A 16,133-nucleotide genomic window follows, 5' to 3' on the forward strand; every position below is an offset into this window, starting at 1 on the left:
CTAGTCCATGCATGTCATTTTTTTTTTTTTACAACCAATTCACTGTGTGGATCATATGACGCTGAGAAACTGGGGAGGAGATAACCAACGCCACAAGAAAAAGAAACACACACACATAGTTACATTGACATGGGTTAATTAGCATTTATTTTAGAAAAGTTTGTGTATGGCCATCATTTCCATAGTAATTATTTGTAAGGTTAAACATTTCAAGTGGATGGTGAGGCTTTTGAATGATTCATTTTAGCAACAAAATGATTACCTGAGATGGGGGAGGGGGTTTCCTTTTGTTGTAAATATAGTATTTATTTTTTAAATTGTGAATATATTTCTATGACATTGTAGGCTGTTAGACCAGACAATTAGTTTAATGTGAGACTGACACGTCTCTTCATTTACTGGTATAGTAATGACAAAATGCATACTAATTCACAATATTCATGTGAGTCTGAGCACCGATTTCAGTTGTCAGAAACTGCAGGATGCCACTACAGGTGAATGTCAGCAACACAAGCTTTACAGAAAATGGAATAGCTGGAGGGGCCTGCAACACATTAATACTGTGCCTTTAGGGCACCTGTCAGTGAAGGAAATAGTTTAGTGTCAATCTATCTCCAGCCACCTGTCAAGGTTATAGTTATATGTTCACCCAGTCACTGTTGATGGAAAAAAATGCTTTTAAGTACAAAAACCATTGCAGCTAAATCATGCAAGATGCTATTGTTCATTTGCGATCATCCCGACACTTTGTGACCATTTCATTAGATAAATTATAATCCAAATTCATTTTTACCTGTAATATTAATTTCATCATCCAGTATAAAGTGCAAGTTAATATCTGTCAGCAGCCAAATTAATTTAATATAGATATGTGGGGGCCGAAAGTGCTGCAACGCAGGAAATGTGTGCCTAGGGAGGTATGCCAGGTCACACAGCCTCAGGGTGAAGACTGGAGATGCAGAAGAACTGGGACACTTTCTGTTCTGTAAAAACTGAGAACGAGGCTAACAGAAACCACCAAATCTCACTCACAAAATCTAATGGTGAAGTTAAACTTACTAAACCAATTGAAGTGATGTGTAATCAATGAGGGTCCTCAGCACTCGAGGAAAGTAAAATCGTCTTTGTGATTAATTAAACATTAATTAAACTTTAATTAAAGTTAAGACATTAATTAAACTTTTAATATCATTAATTCATTTCAATGAGATTGTCTATTTGTTTTTGTCTCGTCTTTAATATTTAATGCAACACATCCAAAAGAGAGTAATCATTTATGATGTAAATACAATACAATGCAATCCCCTTATAGGGCAATATAGGTTATGAAATGTCATTGATCGATTATATTTATAATTGATGAATCAAGTCATCACCTTGACACAGTGTAGTATTTATTTCAGGGGACAATTACCTGCACAATACATATTAAGGTGTTATTCTATATATAACATATAGCCTCAAAGGAGAGGAAAAAGTGGAGGTTATATGCGGAGCTAGTTTGAGGAACCAGGGGATAAAAGGGAACTCACTAAATATATGTGGTGTATCGAAAATCTAATACAATATATATATATATATATATATATATGCTAATTATATTATATTCAGAGACATTACATTATGGTTTGTTTGATTCAGAAACCAAGTTGTGGTGAAACGCGTAGAGTGTTGCTGACCAGTGAGATCCACAAGCGTTTGGAGCCCCTGTGAGCGGATGACGTCAGTTTCGGTTTCCGGGTTCGGTGAGACGCACCAGTGACACGCACGCCGAGACACAGGGGAGGCAGAGTTCACACACTCAACTTGCCGAGATCCAGTTCGCAGGATCTATATGCTTGATTATTTTTATTACCATGTGAGTGTATCCCTTACCACTTACTTTTTATAAATTGTTATACAGTCTGCACTATGTCCGTTTCCGTTGTCACCTATTAAGGTCTCCTGAAGCTCCTTGTGATTACCTTTCCTGGTGGGCTGTTAGTCAAAGATACCATTATGTGAATATCACTCACTTTACACTTGTGAGTACCCTGCACACAGATTCCTGTATATACATCACTCCACTAATTATCACGTATATTGCACCATCAGATTTTTTTCTGTTTTTCATGGCTTGCGCTTCCCGATGATCTACACCTCTTCACCTTGCATGGGATCGTGAGAAGGATCCCCCACTGGGTTATAGCGGCATCCCAATTTGTTTGTATTGGTATCATTTATATTTATAATCTATTTCCACAATAAGATTGTGCTTTAGGCAAGTTGTATTATATTTGGTTATCCTAGAGCGCCATATTTGATTAGTCTGTTTGTTTCACTTGTTTGATTCAGAGACATTACATTATGGTTTGTTTGATTTCAGAGACACTACATTAAGAAAGAAAAGCCACCATAAGGCTAAGGCCCCGCTGCCTCAGACCACGTGCCCGCACTGCAGACGGGCGGTGCGTGGAGAGGCACTTGACCGCTATATGCGGTCTGCAGGGAGCGGGAGGGGGGGCGTAGTTTGACGGTCAAAATCTTTGCCAGGTCTGAGATGAGAACGTGGTGCCGTGGTGCCCTCTCCCCCCCCCCCACACACACAACACATACACACTCAACACATACATACACATACATACATATACACACACACACACACACATGCATACATATACACACACACACTTTTCCTCTGCCGCTCTTCCCTGCTCCCCTCCCAAGCCGCCTCCCTTCCGTAGCTCCTTCCCTCTCCTCCTTCCCTCATTGGCTGACTGCCGCAACATGTGATGCATCAGAGCTGCAAATCACTAGGAGCTTGCAGCATCGCCCAGCTGACGCACAGTTATCCGCATTTTAACCTTGGTTAAATGTGGCCTGAAAGCGGGCAGAAATTGAAATTTAGCATTGTCTGCAATACCGGCCAGATACTCAAGTCGGCGATCGCAAGTTATTGTGTCTTAAAAATCTAATTTGATAGTCCGCACAGAATACTGCCTTTGATACTCAACCATTTACCTGTCTGTAAACATGCAGTACAGTATAGTAATTTTATAGTTGTAACAAGTGTCCCCCCCCCCCAACCTCACTTAGTGACCAGTGTGTGGAAGTGGGCGCATTACCTCGCTGTTGTGGTGCTCTACCTGTTGGTTCGCAGGAGGTCTGAGTGGCCTGTTTAATGTTATGAGACATGACAGGACTGGCTAGCACAGGACTCTGGATCTTCACAATGGGGTCAGCGCCTCCAGCAGTGATGGATCCCACGAAGTGTAGGCATCAGCCCCCATCACTACACACATACCTCCCTCCAGCCCAGGAACTGACACCTTTAGGCAGAGGTATCTTTGAATGGTCTTTATTACAGGCATCTTTCATCAGCTCTGTTAGCAGCATGTCATACTCCACTCGTCCCAGAACTTCTAGACGGTGCATTCTCTCTCTACTGCTCTGCTCCAGGTGGTCATTAGGTTAGCCAGCAAGCTTACATCATGGGGAAGACTCACAACTCCCACCTTGGGTCATCCTCCTTCACCCTAGCCAGGGTTCAGGAAGGAACATTATCTGCCTCCTTACTCCCAGAGAAGCGCAGAGGAACTCCTTCATCCACCTCCTCACACCCCGAGGTGCAGAGGCAGAACTCACCTTCTTCCTCCTCACTCCCTGAGGAGGTCAGAGGAACTGAACACTAACTTTTGGCTACTCCCCCTAGAAACTTCTGCAAGGGTCGGGCTCATGGACTGTACCCACCTCCAAAGGGCTGTACACAGACCATGAGGCACAACCTACATTCCTTCACTTTCTGTGGAAACAGGAAGGGGGGGGGGGTCAATGGCCCTCAGATTAACCTGCTAATGCCTGGATCTTAACAGGGCTTACATAGCAGATACACTATGTGGGGAGAAACAGGTACAGCTGGACATACCCTGTTACATAGTATTAAAAGCACATCCTGTCCCTCCCCAAAAATATGTAATTCCCAACATTTTCTATATAGCAACCAACAATAAACTCACCCTATAACTCCTCCTATTACTTAAGTGGCCAGGTCCCCCTCTGGGCTTCCCCTTATAGCCCCTTACCTCTGGTAGCTACGGGGGTAGTTGTAGGTTGCCGGAGTGACGAACACCTCGCCGGAGCTCACCGGGAGCAAGTGCACAGGGTGCTGCCATATTGGGATGGGCCACACATGTGCAGTATGAGTTCGCGCATGCGCATTACGGCTCCAAGGCGCGGCGGCCATTAGAAGGGATTGCGCATGTGCAGAGCCCAACTAAAGTGGTGGCCATTACAGGAGCAGGTCCGCAGGGGAACTACATGCCCCATAATGCACTGGGGCTACAGGATCAGGTGGCTAAGCTTTGCCAATCATGCGGCCGGATTCCCCTACTCCCTGCTATTGATACATTTTGCGTGCCTGCACCGAGTCAGTTGGAGCTGGGACATCAGAGGGTGTGTATGTGCAGGGTGTCTGTAGGCCACTGGACTAGGCCAGAGACCCTCTGTTAGGCCCTAGCTAGGCCCCGACTCCCCTAAGCTTGTGTTTGTTGAAGGGACAGGCCCATTAGATAGGGACACTGTCCCTGTAGTGCCAAGTGTGACACAGCCAGGACGCGACAGCGAACTGGCAATCTGGTGGTCTGGGACCAGATCACCCCACAGATGAGACTCTCTTCATGGTGGGACCCTCCAGCTGGAAACCACTCCACGTGGAGGCGGACTCATTGCTGACAGCGACGGCGTGGGACAGGATGGACACTTTGTCTTCAGTTGGTGCTACCGAGTGTTGGAGCACCGGGCAGGTATCACACCTACAAGTGCACCAACTTTAACACGGGTTATGGGCAGCGCTGTCACACATACATTGGGTGGGCTGGCTTCTGTGGACACTGGGAGGTTGAGTGCCCAGACCATCTCAGTATTTTGGGGTGAACCCCACTAGGGCGTGGACACGGTGGTTGGGGGCACGGTGTGGGGGTATGTCCCTTTGAGGCCTGTGTTATATTGCTGTTATCACCTGTTCAGTAAATCTGTTATACCATATCAGTGTGTATTTCTTACATTGGGTCCTGTGATGGGGTTATCCAACATAGTTAGGATCCCGCACAGCTGGAGGTGCTGTCACCAGACAGATCAGGTACACCCCAAGCTCCCAGCAGTGGAGGTTCAGACCTGTGAGCCACAGGTAAAGTACCACACATACGTAGTAGCCGTCTCATCTCCTATAGGATGGAGGAAGCAGTGCTACACTTAATATAACCCCTACCTACTTTATAACTCCCCCTATTTCTCTATATAACTTATTCCTATAACTCCTCCTATTGCTCCATAAAACATTTCCATATACAGTAGAGGCAACGTTTATTCTAACATTTGCCGTAAACTAGCCGGGTTACATTCTGGGTATGTGCTGGGTTACTGTACTGTAACTCCTCCTATTGCTCAATATAACTGCTCCCTATAACTCATCCTGTTGCTCCATATAATCCTTACCTACAGTACTACTCTTGTTATTTCTCTATATAACTGCTCTCCAATACTTCATATTACTTATATACTGTACCCTATAACTCCTCTGAACCCTTTATATAATGTACCTATAATTCCTGCCTATTGCTCCATTCAGTATATCTATTGCTCCATATAACCTATCTCTAAACTGTAAATCTTCCTATTGCTGCATATAACCTCTCCTCATAATTCCCCTAATGCTCCATATAACCGCTCCCTATAACTCCTACAAAACTATTGCTCAAAATAACCACTTCCTATAACTCCTCCTATTGCTCCATATAACTGCTCCCTATAACTCCTCCTATTGCTGTATATAACCTCTCCATGCAGTAGGTTCCCACATTGACACTCAATGTGTTTATTGCCTACTGTGTATCATAATGCACATTTAAGTTTAATGCATATTTATATGGCTTAAACACAAATGGGCAAATGCGCTATTAGCAGTGGTAAGTATAACTTTCACTTTCTAGATTTATATATATTTAAATTAGATATTTATTTATATTTAAATGACTGTACTTTATATTCAGTACTACTGTAAGTGTATTTAATTTACATGTAAAGAGTACAAACATGAACACACCAAAAATAATTTTTAAAGAATTAAATGTTTTATTTTCACACGATACTCAAATAAAAATAATAATACAATAAGTCGTCTCTTCTTTCAAATTTACAATTTTCTTTTATTTTTCTTCATCGAACTGGCTGGCTGTTCTTGGTCTGTAAAGATAGAGGCAATATTCAATATTAAGAATCGCACCTTACTTAATAAAAACCTGATATTTTGGGGACTTGGGGAGAAAAAGCATGTGTGTCATGAAATTTCTGCACATGCGTGTAACAGGAAAGTGGTTGAAACGTATATGCGTCATAGCAGAACTGTAAAAAAAAATTAAACAGTGACTACTATACATTATGAAATCCAGATGTTTTTGGGGCTTGGGGATAAAAAACATGGAATGGAGTACAGTACTTTACATTATGACTACATTATCACTTTACAGTATACTGAATATTGTACATTATGCAATTCTGAGTTTTTGGAGGAAAAAGCATGGCATGGAGTACAGTTCCTTACCAGGCAGTATTGCTGGATGTCTGTACGGCACCAATTGTTTGTTTCCTGCACATTTTCGTCACCCGGCTACAGACATGCAAAACATAAAAGAAACCTTACATAATTAAAACAATAACAACTTTGTAAAGCACAATTGTTTTTTTATTATACTGTAGTACAAACATTTCCGGCGCATTTTTATTTTGAAATTAAATAAACATGTAGTCCTCCCCATAGCCGTTGGGGTTCCAGGCAAGAACCCTTCTATGCCTCAAAAAGGCATTGATGCTGTCTTTCACGGCTATGTAAATAAGCGGGGTCATATTGAAATTACACTTGATTTCATCCATAATAGTTCTCCGTAAATTATCATGAAGCGCATTCTTGCCCCTCTTGCCATCATAATTAACATGTTGGTACCAGTCAAGGTACAGCTCATAACTGACGTGGTGGTTCAAAATGAGAATGGCTAATTTGGCCACATGTCCTCTGCTTCTGGTTACGTATTTCTCCCGGATGCTCTGCGGGAGGTCGTTTAGCATGATGTCTGGGATCGGGTTGCATCCCTGGTGGCATTTGCAGCTGTACTCTCCTGGTTGCAGCGGGTGGTGTAGCGGGTGTGCTTCTGTCAGTGGGTGAGGGTAGATGGTCTGGGAGAATGCTTTCCTCCTGTCGTACCTGTGCTCTTACCTCCGGTGGTGTGAATTGTCTTGGCATGCAGGTCAATTCCGGTGATGGAGAGGGTACACGGGGTGTATGTGGTTCCTCCAGGGGAGGAAAAGGCTCCCCTGGGTTGCCCCCCTGCTCCTGCATTGGACATATAGGGGCAGGGACACCAACCAAAAAATAGAGAGCACCGATGTCTCTCTCAATGTTTTGCATTTGAACAGCCATGCCCCTCTCCATCATCTCCATTTTCTCCAAAATAAGATCCAACTTGGTCTCCATTCTTTCCCTGTGTTGTGTTGCTAGGCATTTCGTAGCCCCTTAAAATATTCAGCATGCAGCCGACCCAGCTAGATCTGGTGCAAGGTGTGAGGTGTAATCCGGTTGGACTTCAGCATGTTTGGGTGATAGGCGAGATGAGCGGGTGCCATCTGGTTGGGTATCGATGGGGCGGGAGGTGTCTTGCTCAGCTTCAGTTGTGTGAGAGCCATCTGGTTGGGCATTGATGGGGCAGGGGACTTCTTGTTCAGCTTCTTCTTTGGTGGGGTGAGGGACGTCTTCTTGGGCATCGGCAGGGTCAAACCATATAATTGTCGAGTGCATAATTTACCCATTTTCTTTTTTTTATAGCCAGGTACAGGTTATTTGCCTTGGGAGCTTTTGGTGCCATTTCTTTAGGCACCATTGCCTTTTGCTGTGGGGGCTCGGAAACAGTTGCCAGCTTTCTCTTTCTCGTGGAGGGGACAGCAGCAGTAAGCCGGTTGTTGCGTCTGTCGAATCGGTGATGATCTATGGCAGAAGATTAAGCACAATACAGTATCTGGACAACAGTTGGTGATAAGCATGCGGGAGGCTATATAATTTGTGTAACCTTTTATGCATAGTATCCCTGATGTCATTTGTTGGTACAGGTGTAAAAAGTAGGTGTATTGTCTTGGCGGCATGCAGTTCAATTCCGGTGATGGAGAGGGTGCACAGGGGAGGAAAAGGCTCCCACAGGTCCCCCCCTGCTTCTGCATTGGACACCAACCAACAAATAGAGACCGCCGATGTACCTCTCATTCCTTTGCATTCACACATCCATGCCCCTCTCCATCATCTCCATTCTATCCAAAAGAAGATCCAACTTGGCCTCCATTATTTCCCTATATTGCTGTGTTGTGTTCCCATCTGGTCACTGGTTCTTCCAAGATAATGACCTAAAACATAGTGCCTTTGTTGCCTATATTCAGGCACGCGGAATCAACTGGGTCAGAACCCCACCAGAGTAAGTGCTGTTTTGTAACTGTTTCTCGTTGTTTTTAAATGTATTGATCTTTGCTCTTAATTTGCCGTCTTTGTCCCTGACGTTGCAGATCACGATTTAAACCCCATAGAACTAGTGTGGCATGAGATGAAACATCACCTAGGAAAATTGCCTGCCAACAAGGTCGAACTTATAAAGAGCATAGCTAGTTTCTGGCCAAACACTCTAACTGTAGCAAGGTGCAACAACTATATAAATCACATTAGCAGTGTTTTGCCAGTTCTGTTAGAGCGTAAAGGTCTTGCGACAGGCCTGTAGTAAGGTACTGTAAGGTGGGGGGAGGGAAGTATGGCACTAAGAGCCTCAAACAATCATCAAAAGTTGAAAAAAAACAGTGCACAGCATGAGCAAAGTAACATGAATTAGAAAGTGTATTTAACATGCATTTAAAAACTGTCAAATTTAGCCTTGTAGTGTTGATCTGTTTGAAATTTTATAAAAAGGGATCACTGCCTGAGACCGTGTGTGTGTGTGGGGGGGGGGGGGGAGGGTGGAGGGGAAGGGGGTAATATTTCAGTATATTTACAGCAAGCTAGCATACTGAATAAAAGAAAAAATAATAATTTTAACTTTTTTTTTAACAAGTATCCGGCATAAATTGAACACGCAAAGAGAGTATATAGCTCACTTATCTAACCTTGAAGCCAAAGCATAAAACATTTCAGTGTGAAATTTTAATAAAGGTGATAACATGAATCTATCTATCACATACAGTATGTGCTGTGCCAAACAAGCGTGAAATACAAGCATTTATAAAATACTGTAAAGCTTAATAAGAAACATGAATATCATATTGTTAGAAAAATAAAGCTAGCTGGTAATATAAAAGTAAAAAAATGGAAGTTTAGAATATATAGTGGTTTTCGACTTCCATCAACATCATCTTCTGGCTGTCAATTTGACGCTTTCATTTCTGAAAAAAAATGTGATGATGCTTCAAGTATACAGGTACTGTAGGACGCATGCATAAATACACAACAAAGTGCGCATGCGTGAACGGACTATGGCACGCATACATAACAATGTGCGTGTCACTGGGAATGACAGTAAATACAACAGTACTTTATATTTACCTTCATTATAAACCTTGCCAACTGGGTAGACATGACCCAATACCAGGGGTGTACTGTGCGTAGCCGCTCGAGTCGATTATGTAGTCGGGAAGCAAGCTAACAGAGCTGTTTGGTACCTCCTGCTGATGCAGTTAATATTGGGACAGCTAGCCAGATGAGCCATACAGGTGTAATCAGGTTGAGACTGCTGGTGATATTCAGGTAGGAACAGGTAGCCAGATGAGCCATACAGGTGTAATCAGGTTGAGACTGCTGGTGATATTCAGGTAGGAACAGGTAGCCAGACGGAGCCATACAGGTATAATCAGGTTGAGGTTGCTGGGGATATTCAGGTAGGAACAGGTAGCCAGACGGAGCCATACAAGTATAATCAGGTTGAGGCTGCTGCTGATACTCAGATGCTGACACATTGCAGGCTCTGGAAGTACGATTATTTAATCTCTTAAGATTATTCAATCTCTTGGTCCTGTTTATGCTCCTTTTGTAGATGCCATGATCAAACATACCCGCAAAAGTTGGGAGCAGTGACTAACAACTTCTTCTTTTGCTGCACACGGGGGTGTTCTAATAAATTGTAGCGGCGGTGTGGCCGTGGTAGTTTAGTGTTGAGGTGTGAGGTCTGAAATATAAAATGTCCTCCCTTTCAGCACAGTTTGAATTCAGGATTCAGGTGCAGTAGGTGTTCTGTTGTCCACTTGTTCTACTCCTGTTGAAGTCCCTGTTAAACTCCTCACTGCTTGCTACTTAACAAAGGTTTACTTTAAATTTGGGCTTCACATGTAGGCTGCTTCTCTTGCATAGGCTGCTCCCCTAGACTGTCCCTAGCTACATAGGTCTAACAAGTTACCTGACTGAATTAAGTACAGCTCAGACAGCACATGTGAGACACATAAAAATAACTGGTATTTCTAATCAGACAGTTATCCTACCCAGGTGATAGCAGTTTAAATTACTAAAGATTTGCACAGCAAAGGGTCAATTGGAGACAGGGTTTAAAGATGTTTTTACCTGAGAAGAGAAAGACGAAGTCTATTAGGATAAGAGATGAGTCCAGTAATCTTCCCTGTTAAACTCCACACTGCTTGCCACTTAAAATGGGCCACTTTAAATATGGGCTTCTTTACATGTAGGCTGGTCTTGTGCCTAATACATTCTTATATACTTTCTAACGCTATCTGATTGATTGATTGACACAACTGAATTAAACAGTACTTTAGAGTTGTGATTATTCTCCAGTCATTTCTTGTCTTCTAGGAAAGGAGGAGCGCTGGTGTATTCAGTGATATATAAAATATAAGAAAAAAGCAAATATAGTGCAGATGGTATGAAGAAGTCCTGCGAGAGGTAAGCGGAGCACAGCAGAGCATATGCAGGGGCTAAACACCAAAGTGAATAAAAGTCCTTTATTGCATGATCGACATCATGGTAGCGGGTAAGTAAAACCCGCTACCATGATGTCGATCATGCAATAAAGGACTTTTATTCACTTTGGTGTTTAGCCCCTGCATATGCTCTGCTGTGCTCCGCTTACCTCTCGCAGGACTTCTTCATTTGTCTACTACCAGCGTGACGCACGCCAAAGGAACAGCCTACACCTCATAACCGTGAGTACCCCAGTCCGCTCACCTGCGCTCTGGGGCTTATGTTCCTTGTACCCATACACTTCCTAGGGGGACATTAAACTGTTCTTAGGTAATCAGACATTTATCACTGATTTTACCGGTAGATACAGGTCCCGCCCGCTACAGAGAGGAAGGGGTTAACTTTATGGAACACACGGTATACATGTTTAGAAGACGGCTTTTCCAATTTGCTATTCTTATGATATATGATATATACATACATCTACTTCTACAAGGAATACCTTATAGCTGAGCACAGTACTTGGGAAATTTTCCTATCTATCACTAGTGCAGATAGTAGATACTGGTGATATATCAGTCTGTTAGCTCTAAAATGGTTGCACTCACAAAACTTCTTGAAGTTACAGATATGTCAGAGATTCTTCTCTCTCTGATTGGAGCCCTTGTAGTAGATGGATACAATAAGTCTCAGGATACCTCTCAGTGTATATGGTATGTCGACATGAAAAGATAAAATGCCACAATAGTGCATACTATTTGACCAATTACGAGTAACAAGAGTAATCTCACTCACATTTTCAATGTTACAAACAGGCGTTGGAGAGAACCGCCGGTATTAAGAAGGACCCCGTCGGTGTATATTCTCTAGTCAGTCATATCAGTTCATTCATGTTTTATATGAACTAGAAATGTATAGAGAATAATCACAACTCTAAAGTACAGTTTAATTCAGTTGTGTTAATCAACCAGTCAGATAGCATTACAAAGTATATAAGAAGGTATTAGGAACCTCCCATATCCCAACTCCTGATGAAGCCTTCTGAGCGAAATGCATAGAGTTTGGACAATCCTCTGCCCGCTTGAAAGGACGCTCTTATGCTGTCTAATCATCCCCCTGCTATCGGAGTCTCGCAAACAGATAGTGATGCTGCGGACTTTGAACTGGAAGTGGCGACGCAGACTTTGTTCCAGTCACCAGGGGCAGCCAAGTGGCAGTAAGATCACTGTGACTCTGAACAGAGTAGGAATCTCTAAACCAATGCTTTTTATATATATAGAAATTGTGAGTGCACATTCTGATGTGTTTTATTTTCTACTTTACATCAAATATTGCTACAATCTGCACTATATTTGCTTTATGTTTCACTAGAGACCACACCATTTGCACCATGTAACTACAACACCTGTTGAGAATAGAGATACCACATATAAAAAGTTACATCTGGTGCTTTGTACTCAACAGCTTTTAACCCAGTGGGGCTAGTGATTCATTTTCTCAATCAACTCTGCTGGTATATTATAGTTCTATCATCATTTTTTGACTACTTTTATCACTTGATCTCCCCTTTCCCTTGTTCCCTTTTATTTAATCTCACCTGGCCTGAGTAACTCATAGCCCTCAGTACAGATATGACTTTGTTCTTGAAGTTCTTTTAAAGTTACAATCCTTATCAAAGTTCAACAAAATGGATATCCCTTGGAGATATGGAGATAAGCTAATAGACAGTGACAGTGGTGCTAACCATTTTCTAGTTTAGCACACACTGCTAGAGTTAATGTCCAGAATAGCAGAGGTTGTGGGTTCTAGTCATGTTGGGTTTCACACCATTCCAACCACTAGGTGCCTTAGGCTTGTCAACTCAGTATAGTTCTTATGGACAGCATTTTGGAAGTGTAGGATGTAACTCATTTCATTTTTAAAAATCCGAACTTGGATTAATTTGAATCTGACTTTGGATTTTTGCAGTCTGTTGGTCGGATTTTCACGTGAATCTGCATGTTTGAGACTAATTTGCGACGCAAAGTCCACATTGGGTTTGAATTTAGCTGGGAAGTTCGCACATCTCTAGTGGTGCCTTACAAATTGTCATTAGATAACTTTGGACATAACACTTTTATAACAAATAACATTTTTCAGAAACTAGTGACACAGATCAACCTTGGTGTATAATACGGAGGATGGTTAAAGTAGGTACCTCATACTCTCACAGAACCGTCCTCAGTCAAGAGTATCAATAAGTTCCATGGAAAAAAAATATGCCTGTGAGCCCTTGTCATGATAGCAAAATGAATATAACATTTTTAATTCTCTCCGGACACCAAATCCTCAGATGAAGCAGGTATTCACACACATCTGTATTTAAATTTATAAAGCCATATTTCAAATAATCACAGAATGCAATAAAATAGTATCCCCTTTGCTTCTCCTTAGTACACAAAATACTTAATGCAGTGAGAAGATCACTCCGCGTGATAATCATACTGTTGCAGTAAGGCTGGGAGGTCTGAGTATAGTCTTCTATTCAGCCTCAAAACATGGAACACAAAGCATAAAGCAAAACAAAAAGTATCTAACAGGGTTGTGCCCTTTTTTATGAATGTCAAGTCTATAGTCCCGGCGAGGGCTGTGCCCGGTACGAAGGGTTCCAGTCCAGCGTGGTCCTGCAGAGTTACAGGGTAGGTATATACCTGGTTCAGTGAGATACAGACTGCAGGAAGATCTAGGCTTTAAACCCTTCCTAACTTGGCAGGTGAAGCTGGTTAATTACCTCAGCCTGTACTCAGGCTGAGATTAAGCAGCTCACTGCTGGACACAGTAGCTACACATATGTTTTTCCCTGCATAGTTATTAGGCAGAGAAACCTTCCTGTCACTCATATCTATAAGTTTGTAAAGGTACCGCCCAAACGGGTAATAACCCCTATGATGGTTGCATCAGTAATTCCATTTGAAGTAGCATACTTCACCACCACCCACCCCCCATTTCTCTAGTTGGTGGGAATCTATCATTTATATGTATGATGCTGGCTGGATTGCCAAGATAACCACTAAAAACAAGAGGAAATACATTTGCTTTTCTCCATCCGCACTAGAATAAATATATAAATACCTTTGTTGGTCTTGGAGAAAAGTAAATCCTTTGAAGGTCATTATACCTTTTAATGGACATACATATTTTTTCACAGATGTAATACACTACTTCAAACTAGTATTAGTATTTCAAATCCTTATATGTATTTTCTTCATGTGTACACGGTGCAAGTGAACATTTAAATGGGGTTTCAAGTGCCATTGTTACTACAAAATATTTAGTAATCGAGAAATTCAAACTAGAAAATCCGTTTTTCATCTTAGGAACATCCACTTTGGAAAATGCGGTGGCCTCACTGAGAATTAGAGACCATAATGTGAGACAATGCAGCACAGTGATTAGTTGGAAAGAAAATGACCTAATAATAACTATATGAGCCAAGTTCTGAAGCCCACAATTTCCATAGAAACCCAGAAGCAACATGCTATTCTCAAATAATAAATACAATTAAATTACCAACCATCTGTCTTTGCTCCAGTTTGAAATATAAAAATGAAGGGACAGAATGTCTGAGAACTCCATAGGCCTTATCTAGAAGCAGACTGCAGAATTAATATGTGTAGCTCTAACTAGACATGCAAAAAAAAAAACCTTTTCATACTGTAAGATTCGAATACGGTAATATACAAAAAAAAATTCACACGATATTGAGCATTGTATCAAATGGAATATTTCCCTTTTTGAGATACATGTTTAATTGGAGCATATGTACCTCCCAAAGTTGCCAAACTCTGGAACTCTGATGAAGATTGCACTGTGATTAAAAAAGTTGGACTTAATGGATGTCTGTGTAACCCTTACTCCCCCCCCCCCTGCCCCACCAATCTCAGATAGGGTCTCCTAGGGAGTCTAATGCTCAGGCTACATGTCTCTGTGTGGTGCATACCTGATGGCAACAAGGGGCCCTGAGTCTCCCGCAATGACATGGGGGAGAACAGGACAGGCTTCTGGGGTTGTGCCTCCCTTTTTCTACTGGTGCAGCGCCTCCATCTCCTGCAGCCCCCACCTGTATGGGGTGAAGTACCTACAAGAGAGTTCTCCTTCCCCTCCTCCTGATACACTTCACTCTCAGACAGGAGTTTAGGTAAAAGTGCAAGGTCTTTATTGGTCTACTCAGTAGCCAGTTCACACTGCAGGCTGTCTTCCCTCAGGATGTATACAACAAAAGACAGGGGTGCCCAATGCTACATCAAATTGACAAAACATATATGGTAATAAGTATAAAGTTGAAATACTTCAATAATAATAGTAATTACTTGTTTTTTTAGTTAAACCCTTTGGCCAAAGCGTCGTAAGCCTGCATACCAAACGTCAAGGTAAACCAAAAATGCAGATCCTAACACTAAAACTGTGAACCCTTCCTTTTACCTCTGTATGAGGGGAAGCAACTGCAGTGAGTCTTGTCCATTCAGCAATTTCCCTCAGGATGTCCCTGACCTCACTCCCGGCCTAGGGCACCAAGTGTGAGTTCAGCTCTCCCCTACCCTCTAGGCAGGGTAGGAGGTATGGGGTGCACACTCACTCCCCGTAGGGAGGCCTCAAACCTGCCAGTCCTGGCAGGCTGGTGTGTGTCACCCTTATCCCTCTCACTCCAGGGACAGACTCCTCTAAATAGGAAGTGGCAATACCCTAAGTAGCTCCAAAAGGCACCACCCCTGTGTCTTCTGATTGGACACAGAGCCAGATGACCTGCCTTCACTGACTCATGGTACTGCCTGAAGTGGGGAAAACCCATGATTGCTCCTGGCAACCTGCCCTTATGCAGGGATTACTACTAGGAGGAGGGCAGACCTATAGCCCAAACCACACAGGTCTACATCTGTAAATCATTTCTTTGCTTAGATAATTCTGTTGTGCCGTGTGCTTTTATTTTCCTTATTTGCACCCAGTGGTGGATTTCTAAATCTTCAGCCCCTTGGCACTTACATATGCCGGCCGTCTCCTTTCTGCCGCCCTCCTCCTCCTTCCGGTTCGCAACACCAAATGACACCTCGGTCATCACCAAAGTGACATCACACAGCGTCTCGTTGCCATGGTAATGCGAAGTCATAATGTCGTCTGACGCCGCGACGTGCCA

This window comes from Ascaphus truei, chromosome 1 (assembly GCF_040206685.1).
Source record: "Ascaphus truei isolate aAscTru1 chromosome 1, aAscTru1.hap1, whole genome shotgun sequence".
In the NCBI taxonomy this organism is placed as follows: Eukaryota; Metazoa; Chordata; class Amphibia; order Anura; family Ascaphidae; genus Ascaphus; species Ascaphus truei.